Consider the following 11902-nt stretch of genomic DNA (forward strand, 5'->3'; position numbering starts at 1 on the left):
TGTTTTGTTTTTTGCCCGCAAGTATCCCCTTCCCTTCCTGCCCTGTGGCGCTGCTTCCACACCGCCAAGCTGGCTATGGCTGATGCTATTAGATAGGCTTTTGGTATGGTGAAAAGAGCAGTAATTTACCAGGATTGCTGAAGCCTGTTCAGAAAGAATGGCCAGATATCGTGGAATGATCTTTTATGTAGGAAATTCGAAACAAAACACTCCAGCTCCCTGAGCTGAAGGTCACTACCTCCGGTTGAGTGACACATCTTAGGGACAGGTCTGCTCTGTGCAGGGCAGATTTGCTCCTGGCACACTGCAGAGAGGAGGACTCCTTCCTAAATAAAAAATACGGGATGGCAATGCCATGCAGAGTGGGTTAGGGAGACTGTGATCGACAAGGCTTCCTGGCAAATCACTTCCTTTTCGGACTTCTTGTTTTGGACCACTGACTGCTGAAACATGGATGCAAGCTTAAATGCAAACAATCTAGTGTGTCCTCTCTTTTTGAGTTTTACAGAATAAAAATGCCGTGTTTGTGTAAAAAGAAAAAAGAAAGAAAATGACAAAAAGTCACGTTTAAAAGCAGAAGCTTATCAAGTCAACGAATAATTGATGTTTCCATTAACTCTTTTTGAGGAAAATATTAGTTGTAAGGATTTAACATCCTCTGTAATTAAAAATTTAACATAACAGTATTCCATAAGCAGCCTTTTTATTGTATCAGACCATTGCCTGATTTTAATATAATAAAAAGTGTGCATTAATATTACTGTGCTGTAATTGTATTTATGTTTAGAATGGAGATCCCTGCTGAGGGTTTGGCGCAGGGGACCCTCACCATGCATGGCCCATCGAAGTAATAAGAGCTGAGGAATTGCTTAAGCAGCTTCCGTGGATTGCATTGGGGCTAGCAGCAAGGCATTTCCCATCTCATCCATGTCTGGTGTTGTTTAATCTTGCTTAGATTTCGGAAAATGTTTTTAATAGGAAGATCCATTATTTAGGCACAACCTGAAGGCATACAGTGGTACCTCAGGTTAAGTACTTAATTCATTCCGGAGGTCCGTACTTAACCTGAAACTGTTCTTAACCTGAAGCACCACTTTAGCTAATGGGGTCTCCTGCTGCTGCGCTGCCGGAGCACAATTTCTGTTCTCATCCTGAAGCAAAGTTCTTAACCTGAAGCAATATTTCTGGGTTAGCGGAGTCTGTAACCTGAAGCGTATGTAACCTGAAGCGGATGTAACCCAAGGTACCACTGTACTTGATTTCTTGGACGAGTGTAAGAAAATAGCAGCTGGAGAGGCATTCTCATTTAGCAGCTTTCCCCTCTTGTTTACTTTTTTTGCTCCGTGCCTATTCCACCTTTCCCTCAGATTACCTTCGGATGTGAACCCAAACAAACTTCCTTGGGAGTAAGTCCCATTGCACTCAGTGGGGTTTCCTTCACAGTAAATTTGCAAAGGATTTGCACTGTTAGCAGAGGTTCCTTGGTAGCCAGGAACTGGGGAGCCCAGTGCAGATTGGAGTTTGAACTGCATCAAGTATCTTCAGGCCATTTTCTTGAAATGAATGCCTTGAGTTAGGAGGGAAACTGACAAAGACTTAGGCCTCCTAGTGGTGTAGCTAGCCCATTTCTTGCAAAGCTAAGCAGGGTGCAGAATGATTTTGAATTAGATGGCGGGCCCCAGTTGAGATTCCTGCATTGCAGAGGGTTGGACTAGATAACCGTCGTGGTCCCTTCCAACTCTACAGTTCTTTAAACTAGTACAGCCTTCCAAAACCTGGTGCCCTCCAGGTATATTGGACTACAGCTCCCATCATCCTTGGCTATTGGCTGAGCTGGCTGAGGATGATGGGAGTTGAGGTCTAGCAACATCCAAACAAGGCTGAATTTGTTAACTGCACCAGAGATGAGGAGCCTGTTGAACTCCAGTTCCCATCAGCCCCAGCCAGGCGTGGCCAGTGGACAGGGATGATGGGAGTCACAGCTCAACAGCATTGGGCTGAGGGGGAGGCTCACGTTCCCATCCCTGAACAAAGCAAAATGATCCTGCTAGTCATTCCTTCATGGATGGTGAGGGGGCAGACAGCATTTTTTCCTTTTCTACAGTCAGTTAAATTTCTCTAGACCAAACCTTATTCTGTGCATTTACAGTGGTGCCCCGCAAGACGAAAAACCCGCTAGACGAAAGGGTTTCCATTTTTCGATGCGCTTCGCAAGACGAATTTCCCTATGGGCTTGCTTTGCAAGACGAAAACGTCTTGCGAGTCTTGCGCTTTTTTTCGCTCCCCCCCCTTTTCTAAGCCGCTAATGGCCTTTTAGCCGCTAAGCCTTTAATAGCTGCTAAACTGCTAATAGCGCTAATCCGCTAAGCCGCTAATAGGGTTGCTTCGCTAGACGAAGAGACTCGCGGAACGGATTATTTTCGTCTTGCGAGACACCACTGTATATAACAGAGGCTGGGTAGATGGGATGATAGAAGTGAACAGCTAGCAGGATGTCTGCTTTACTCGTTGATGCAATATTGTTCTAGATGCTTGCTGTTCTGCATTTAAGACCTCATTTGTGGGCCTGAGGTTAGATTCCCAGGGATTATTTGTCTGAAGGTGAGTGGTCTGATAAACTATACAGTGGTACCTCTGGATGGGAATGGGATCCGTTCCGGAGCCCCGTTCGCATCCTGAAGCGAACGCAACCCACGTCTGCGCGTGCGCAGTTTGCCGCTTCTGCACATGCGTGTGATGTCATTTTGAGCACATGGGCGAGTGGCAAAACCCGTGGAGCGCAACCCAAGAATGCTTAACCTGAAGCTACTTCAACCCAAGGTATGACTGTAGATCTGTTAGACAGCCTTTCAGTTAGAGTACCTTGTCTACCACCTACATTAGAAACCCAGTCTTCCTAAACTGCAATGCCATATAATATAATGCAGGGACATCCAACTCCCAATGGGCTGCAATCTACTCACAGTATAAAAGAAACTGGCAGTGATCTACCCATTGTCATTGGATGGACTAACTAAAGTTGTTGAGCTTTTTTTAGGAAGGCAAAGTTGTTGTGGGGGGGGGGGAGATCGCTGAGGGGCCAGAGATCTACCAGGATCTACTGGGAAGACATCGCAATCTACCAGTAGATTGTGATCTACCTCTTGGACATGCCTGATATAATGCAATATTTTGAGATGGAAGCATTATCCAGGAACAGCCCTCTTAACCTGAGCCGCTGTTTTCAAAAGCTGCCTGATTGCATTCTCCTGAAGACTTTACAGCTTGTTCAGATGCAGAAGAATTTTACCGGAGCGTTCTGCAAAATATTGGAACTGCGATGGTGAGGTGCTGTTCCCTCTGACACGTTTCCAAACAGTCACAAGCACAAAGGCAGCGAATGTTCCATGAATGCGCTAAAAACGCCCCACGCCCAAGTTTGAACAAGCAGCACGCAAAGCACTTTGCAATCTGAAATGCTTTCATCTGTGCCGTGTGTTATCCTAACCTATTCTAAAAACGTACCCTGCCTTTCAGATATAAATGCTCAAGGGTTGATGTGCATAGGCAATTCATCAAACTAAGGATGCTAGCCTGGCTTTTCAGGGAAGTACTCCAGTACAAACCTGCTTGATATGTCCTTTGCAATTGTAATCAACCTCGCAACGAATCCTGTTGATATTCATGTTTGGTGTTTTATGTGCAAGGACCTTAAATGGGAAGAGAGAGATGCAGCTGAAGTTTGCAAAAACATACTGAAGCAGCATTTCGTGCAGAGATTTAATAGTGTCTTAGACCAACTTACCTGTCTTGGCTTTGCTGTTAATGGGGAGTGGCGTAGAGCACTGGAAATCATATTCAGTGGTCCTTCCTGCTTTTGAGATCTCAGTAGGTACTGCTGTTCCAAAAATGCCTTTACAACCTTCAAGACCCAAGTGACTCTTGAGTGCAGATTCTATAGAGGAAAGCAAGGTTATCAGTATCTCAAAGGAACAAATCCCAAGGGCTTGCAACTTGTGCAGATGCGGCATATTTTGATACAAACCAAACCCTATTGGCGGTGGTAGAATGCCAGTAGCAATCAGCAGGCAAAGTTCATCTTGCCAGCGAAGTGCAAAATGGTTATGGCAATTCTTTCCCAGGTACCACGGTCACTATGAGTAGAGGAAACTGCAGTAGTGCTTGGTTGGATATACATTTCCAACATGAATGCATATGTTGAAATAGCTCAGTTGGTTAGAGCATGGTGCCTATAATGCCAAGGTTGCAGGTTCGATCCCTGTAAGGGACAGCCGCATATTCCTGCATTTCAGGGGGTTAGACTAGAAAATCCTCAGGGTCCATCTCTACAATTCTGCGCTATGTGGTTGAAACTAGTCATGTAAGCGAAGCAGAGCTGTGTCGTCCTACAAACTTTCAGGCACCTAAGCTCTTCGCCAGCAGGGGGTGCAAGTGAGCTGTACAGCAATTGAGCACAAGGGCTGCCAATGTTCTGTCACTGCAATAATATGTAACGTTTTCTGATTTAATAAGAAGTTCAGCGATTTGAACACCGCCTTCAAGCTGAAAAGTTCGGATCTCTTGCACCGCTCCCTGCCGCCCTTTCCTTATTTAAATGAAACCAGTGCTGTGGGAAGAGCTCAAAACGTTCATTTGTGAAATTATGCAAACTTTCTTGTGTTATTTTGGAAGGGGATTCTGCATTTATTTGTTTGCAGGTCTTGGCATTGTTTCCCATCCTCGCCAGGTGTTGCATAAGCCCTTCATCCTGTGCCCAGTCCCTGATGCTGGCTGGCCACGAAAGGGCAAGAGCACCCTCTTCTGCCAGACGCTGAGCAGATCTGGGATTTTCTGAGGAGCTTCAGAAGCAGGGCTGCAACTTCTAGGAGTACAATTGCGGGAAGATTTAAAGGGTATCAATGGGTACTATGTTCCATTGACTGTCTGAGACAGTAATGCTGAATACCTGTTGCTGGAAGAGGGGAAAGTGCTGCTCTTTGGATTTCCTGCAGAGATCTGGTTGGCCAAAGCAAGAATAGGATGCTGGACTGACCCAGCAGGCGCTTAACGTTCTTAATCTGGCAAAACCACAGCTTGGAGGCTTTCCTTGCAGAGATCCTGCGCTGCAGAGGGTTGGACTAGAGGACCCTTGTGGGTCCCTTTCAACTCTTATGAATCTGTTATTGTGCTTTGCTGCTGGCGTTGCATTAGCCCAGAGCCTTTTTCTAGGTGAGTGCGGGGTTGTCGTTTTTTAAAGCCCAGTCCCCAAATTGAAGTAGAACGATCTGTAGGCTGCTGGGATTTGCTTGTAAAGCAAATCACATATTGCTTGCATTTGCTCTTCTGGGCCCAGGGTTCTCCGGCAAGAGGAAATAACTATTAAACCAGTTTGAGTTTGTCTCTTCCCATCCCCACCACCCCGACACTGAATAATGTAGCATGATCCCTGAAATGAGCTGTCATAAAAGATCCAGGTGTTGGGAGATGGTGCCGTGCAATGATTTTCTCACTTTCCCAAAGACAATTTCAAGGCAGAGAGTGCCTAAATCCCATCTGAAATTCTGAGCAGGAAATGCTGCCTGCCGCTAAGTTTAAAGGGGGGTGGGGCGGGGACTCAAAAGAAGAAACATGTTGGATCTTCTCTCTTCCTCCTCCGCCCGCTACCCCCATCCTTTAACTTTGGAAAACTTGCTTATTCAGCAGACATGTCAAGTGCTGCTGGTCTTAGTAATGAGTCTGGCTCCTATATACTGCATCATTGCTTTTTATATTCTTAATGTTCACTTCTTTAATCTGCATAATCTCTGGGGTGGGGGCTTGGTGCATTTTGCACTTACGCTTGATTTATGCCAGTACACGGGAGAAAAAGAGGGAGGGGGGAAGAGGTCTTTCTCTAGTGCACAGACTGAATAAAAGATCTCCCTCCCTCTGTCGTGTGTGCTTGTGTGTGCATGTGTGCGTGCACATGCATGCATGTATGTTATTTTTCCACCCTAAGTAGAAAAGACGACTTCTCCTTTTCTGGCTTTTTTCTGTCCCACTTCTTCCAAATCGAATTTACACATAGGCCTAAAGCTGTCCTTTTGGTTATCAAATTCAGTGTAGCACTTGTAAGGACACAGCTGTCTTCTACTGAGTCAGACCCATTGGTCCATCTAGCTCAGGATTTTAAACACTGACTGTCTCCATGGTTTCAGAAGTGTTTCCCAGTCTCATTTGGATATAACTGAGGTTTGAACCTAGGACCCTCTTGTAAGATGCATGCTGTGTGTGTGTGTGTGTGTGTGTGTGTGTGTGTGTGAGAGAGAGAGAGAGAGAGAGAGAGAGAGAGAGAGAGAGAGAGAGAGATTTGACTGTCATGTACTAATGAGAGGATTCCAGTAGTGATGGGAGTTGTAACAAATTGTGCACACACATCTATTAGGTTCTTCGGTGCTCCAAGATTTTGTCTTGAGTCATTTAGTTCAATCTTCAGCATCGAGCGTGCTAACTGGAACTGTTTTAATAGATTATAAAACAAATAGGTTAAGAACGAGGTGACGGATTGCTCTCAACCAATTCATCACCGAAGCTACTGAGAAGCTTACAGTTAACATAACTTTAATCTGCTGACAGTTCTTGTAGCACTTTAATTTTCATTAAGTCTACTGGCTCCCAGCCAGGGAACTCGTTTCATTACACCTGAGGGCTTATATATTAGTTGGCCTTCTTTTGTTTGCCCCTCATGGTTCATCACAAGCTGCTTTCTGAAAGTTTTAAAAGTAGATTCCCATGCATAAGGTTAGAGCAGAGAGCGAAAATACCAAAAACAATGCCCTGCTTTTTATTTAGTCAGATCTAATAATGATGCTGAATCATATCTGCTTCCAAACACAACCACCATGCACCTCCTTCATAGAATCATAGAACTGCAGAGTTGGAAGGGACCACGAGGATCATCTAGTCCAACCCTCTGCAATGAAGGAATACTTTGACCCAACATGGGACTCGAACCCGCAACCTACAGATTAAGAGTCTCATGCTCTACCAACTGAGCTATCCTTACCCTCCCCATAACATTGCAGGTGGAGATCTTTTCATTGTTTGTCTGTTTGACATCTCATGGGAGGACGTTCCACAGGGCAGGCGCCACCACCAAAAAGGCCCTCTGCCTGGTTCCCTGTAACCTCACTTCTCACAGGGAGGGAATCGCCAGAAGGCTCTCAGAGCTGGACCTCAGTTTCCAGGCTGAACAATGGGTGTAGAGACGCTCCTTCAGGTATACAGGGCCGAGGCCGTTTAGGGCTTTAAAGGCCAGCACCAACACTTTGAATTGTGCTCAGAAATGTACTGGGAGCCCATGTAGATCCTTTAGGACCAGTGTGATGTGGTCCCGGCAGCCGGGAAGTTGCCAAACTTCATTCCCTCGGGAGAGCGCTCTGATCCTGGGCTACCAGATTAGATGTTGTCTAAGGTTAATGGCCAGATGCATCTCAGCTGCTTGGCAGAATCCCAGCTGAGAGCCAAATGAGTGGCGACCCAGGCAAGCAAGTATTAATATAAACATCGCAGAGGCCTAGCCTTCAGCAAGCCATTAAAAACTTCCCACGATGCTGCGAAGGGATGCCGCCTTCCTTAGAGACCTGTCCAGAATTGTACGTACGTAGCTCGAATATCTTGTGTGGTTCGAGCCTGAGCTGCCACCTGCTAATTCAATGCTGGGGCCAAGCCTCCCACCCCCCCACCCCCTTGCTCTAGTGGCGCCAGAGCCGTGTGGTCCCTGGAATTTGATTATTTGTGTTAGCAGATAATTTAGGCCAGAAGGCTTAGAGCGCTCTCTCAGTCCGTTAGATGTCGTCATGCTTCCCAGCAAACGAGGCCTTCCCCACCAACCCACCGCAAAATATCCCCCCCTCTTTTTTTTAAAGCCTTTTAAAAAGAAAAGCTGCACCTAGGCTCCTTTCAACCGGTTAAAGCCAATTTTGCACAAAGTTCAACTTTAATTTCAATTTAATTTTTTTTTTTAAAAAAAAGGAGGATATGATCAAACTTAATGCGGTGTGGGGCTTCTCTCTCTCTCCCCCCCCCCTTTTCCTGTTTTTGTTGCTTAAGCAGATTTTATATGCTTCAGCAAAAAGTTGTAAAAACGAGATCTGTGCTGGTGGTGTTGCGTGTGATGGAAAAGAGCAGGCAAGGAACACATGGTGGGTGTCTGGGAATAACATATTTTTTCTCTCTTCAGATAATGATGTCAAATCAAAGTGTAATTAAGATGAAAAGATAACGAGAAAGAAGCAGCAGAAGCAAGTGTCAGTTTGGACTTTTTTGTTGTTGTTCGGGTTCCTGTTTTCCATATCACAGATTCAGTCATTCAGGGTCAAAATTTATTTAGCTTGATATGTGTTTGTTTATGTGAGGGACTTTCCTAATCGATGGACTCCTCACTTTCCTTTGCCTTAATCCTGAACCAATTTACTTTCGGGCATGGTTGGATAGCTGCAGGTTCTATCCCCGGAGGTGACAGCCGCATACTGCTTCATTTCAGAGGGCTGGATGTTCCTCAGGGTCCCTTCCAATTCTACAATTCTATGACTCTTATGTCCCACTGGGTTATAGCCAACTATGTAGTGCTCAGAGTAAATCCATTGAAATAAAGGAACATGAGTTCTTGCTGTTGTGTGTCCTATCTTTCCTCCTGAAGCAGCCCAGGGTGGGAAACACATTAACAATTCCCAAAACCATTAGAGGCAATATAAAAACAGTGATTTCAGGATTGCAATGAACAGTGTCCTTCAGCCACCAAATGCCTGGGTAAACAGGAAAGTTTTTAAATTTCTCCTGAAAGTCTAATGAAGGAGAAAGATGCACCTCACCAGAAATGGCCTTCCACAAACAGGGACCTGCCACCGAAGAAACCCTGTCAACTGACAGCCCCTAATGGAGATGACACTAACAAGGCCTCAACAAGGGTCCAAGATGAGGCACTTTAAAAAAGTGAGCCGTGCCCATTAACTTCTGTGGGTCTACTCTGAGTAGGACTGGCATTTATCTCATTGACATCTGATGGGAGGGAGTTCCCATTGTTTGCCTCAAAAGTAAACTACTGGCACATTCATCTCCATCCGAATGTTGCCACCCCATAGGAACCAGGGATGGGACACCTCAGGCCTGGGGGCCAAACAAACCCTTTAGGCATCTCTATTTGGCCCCTGGAACTCTCTACAGGCCACCCCCCCCTCTGCACCCTCCCCAAGTGTTTTTACCAGGCCGGAATGTGTCCCCAAATTGTCCCTGCCGGTCAGGGTGAAGGTTAGAGACATTTTTACATTTGTAGCTCCGCCTAGTTTTGCCTCTGGCCCCGCCCACCTGGGAGGTGGCCCTCAGAAGGTTGCATATAAAGGAATGTGGCCCCTGGGCTGACAAAGGCTCCCTACCCCAATGCAAACTCTGCAGAGAGGAGCAACACCAAGGACCCACAATAGGCTGTTCTTCCCACACACCCTTTTGTAAAAGCTTCACCTGACTGTTGCTACTATTACTCTGTGTGTGGTGGGGTACTGAATGGGTGATTTTAATTAATGAAATCTGCTTCCCTTAGGTAGGCGTCCCTTCAATTAGTTTTGCTATTAAGTGGTCTCCGTTTTTATGATTCCCTTCTTGGGGATAGGATATAATTTTGCAATGTTGCTATGGGATTTTTTTTTTAGCTTGTTTACATAGTCTGTGCTTGATCTGCAGATTGAATCCATCAGGTTGATAGCCCTGTGACATTTTTACACGGGTGAACATTTCCTGTTAAACCATAAATACTTGAAGGGGGGAGGAGAGGGGGGGTCTAGAGAAAAGGGAATTCTTAAGACGCATTACTACTAAGGTTGTAGTTCACTCCGTTGAAATACCAACATTGAAACAATGATCTCTGTTTACAGAGCCAAAAAAACAAAACTACCATCAAAACGCTATTTGAAAAATGTGCGCTCCAGTGCTCTTTCTGAAATGAAGTAAATAATATAGAATTCCTTCCTGTCTGTTGCGGGATTATAAAGTGGAGCCATACTTTATGAACTGAAGTGCTAGCAAATGAAGGCTTTACTTAAATCTTTTTTGTATACAGAAAGGGTTGTGTTTGTATGCTAGGCTTTCATTAGCTCATTTTGCTCTCCGCCGTGTTCATCATTTGCCCTTACAAATATTTTCTTTCTTTTCCTTTAATGTTATGGTTGCGATACTGCAATAAAAGTGAATGGAGTCACTGGGTTCATGGATCTGTGTGTTTGCACATCCAACATGACTGAATAATGAAATGTGATTTCTCTTGAATATGTTACGAGAGAACGAGGGGTGGATGATGTTCTAAGCTTGTCATGTGCAAATAACTATTTTGTTCTTTCTGGAAAAGTTGCGTTTTCTGCAGCCTAACAAAAGGTGGAAGAAGCAGGTGGGAAACGCTCAGAGGGCAATGATTTGTCAATGATGTCAGGTAGAGATACCCCTTTTGAAAGTCAGTGAATAAAGTACAAGTATGAGAGGAGGGAACTACCGTATTTTTCGCTCTATAAGACACACCAGACCACAAGACACACCTAGTTTTGGGGGGAGGAAAACAAGAAAAAAAATATTCTGAATCTCAGAAGCCAGAACAACAAGAGGGATCGCTGCGCAGTGAAAGCAGCAATCCCTCTTGCTGTTCTGGCTTCTGGGATAGCTGCGCAGCCTGCATTTGCTCCATAAGACGCACACACATTTCCCCTTACTTTTTAGGAGGGAAAAAGTGAGTCTTATAGAGCAAAAAATACGGTATATGTTTGCGTGTGTCAGAGAAAGAGAGAGAAAGCGCTTTGTGGAGCATAGAAAAGAAAGATGAAGGATTGTCATAGCAGGGTTCAGAGAGTCCTGTGGCAGTGCAGAGAGGGGGAGATTTTTTTTAATGGGTTGATTCTGCAACATGCTATCAACATATTAATAGAGCATTTGTGGTAGATTTATACTAGATCAGCCACACGTCTATTTGCATTATTAGTTGTTCTGCAATGTGTTCCCCAGTGTTCCCCAATGTGCAGCCTGAGAGTCATTTTGGACTCACAGCTGTCCATGGAGGCGCAGGTCAATTCTGTATCCAGGGCAGCTGTCTACCAGCTCCACCTGGTACGCAGGCTGAGACCCTACCTGCCCGCGGACTGTCTTGCCAGAGTGGTGCATGCTCTAGTTATCTCCTTGCTTGAACTACTGCAATGCGCTCTATGTGGGGCTACCTTTGAAGGTGACCCAGAATGCGGCAACTAGACTGGTGACTGGGGGCGGCCGCCAAGACGATATAACACTGGTTTTCAAAGACCTACACTGGCTCCCAGTGCGTTTCCGAGCACAATTCAAAGCGTTGGTGCTGACCTTTAAAGCCCTAAATGGCTTCGGTCCAGTATACCTGAAGGAACGTCTCCACCCCATCGTTCTGCCCGGATGCTGAGGTCCAGCACAGAGGGCATTCTGGCGGTTCCCTCACTGCGAGAAGCAAAGCTACAGGGAACCAGGCAGAGGGCTTTCTTGGTAGTGGCGCCCGCCCTGTAGAACGCCCTTCCTTCAGATAAACAACTACCGTATTTTTTGCACCATGACACTCACTTTTTTCCTCCTAGAAAGTAAGGGGAAATGTCTGTGCGTGTTATGGAGGGAATGCCTACAGGTGGCATGCCTATGGATTTTCCTCCTCTAAAAACTACGTGCGTGTTATGGTCGGGTGCGTGTTATAGAGCGAAAAATATGGTACCTGACATTTAGAAGACATCTGAAGGCAGCCCTGTTCAGGGAAGTTTTTAATGTGTGACATGTTAATGTATTTTTAATCTTTGCTGGAAGCCGCCCAGAGTGGCTGGGGAGACTCAGCCAGATGGGCGGGGTACAAATAATAAATTATCATCATCACCACCACATTATGGCTCTCTGGATG

Source organism: Podarcis bocagei, assembly GCF_964188305.1.
Source record: "Podarcis bocagei genome assembly, chromosome: 5".
NCBI classification, from domain to species: Eukaryota; Metazoa; Chordata; class Lepidosauria; order Squamata; family Lacertidae; genus Podarcis; species Podarcis bocagei.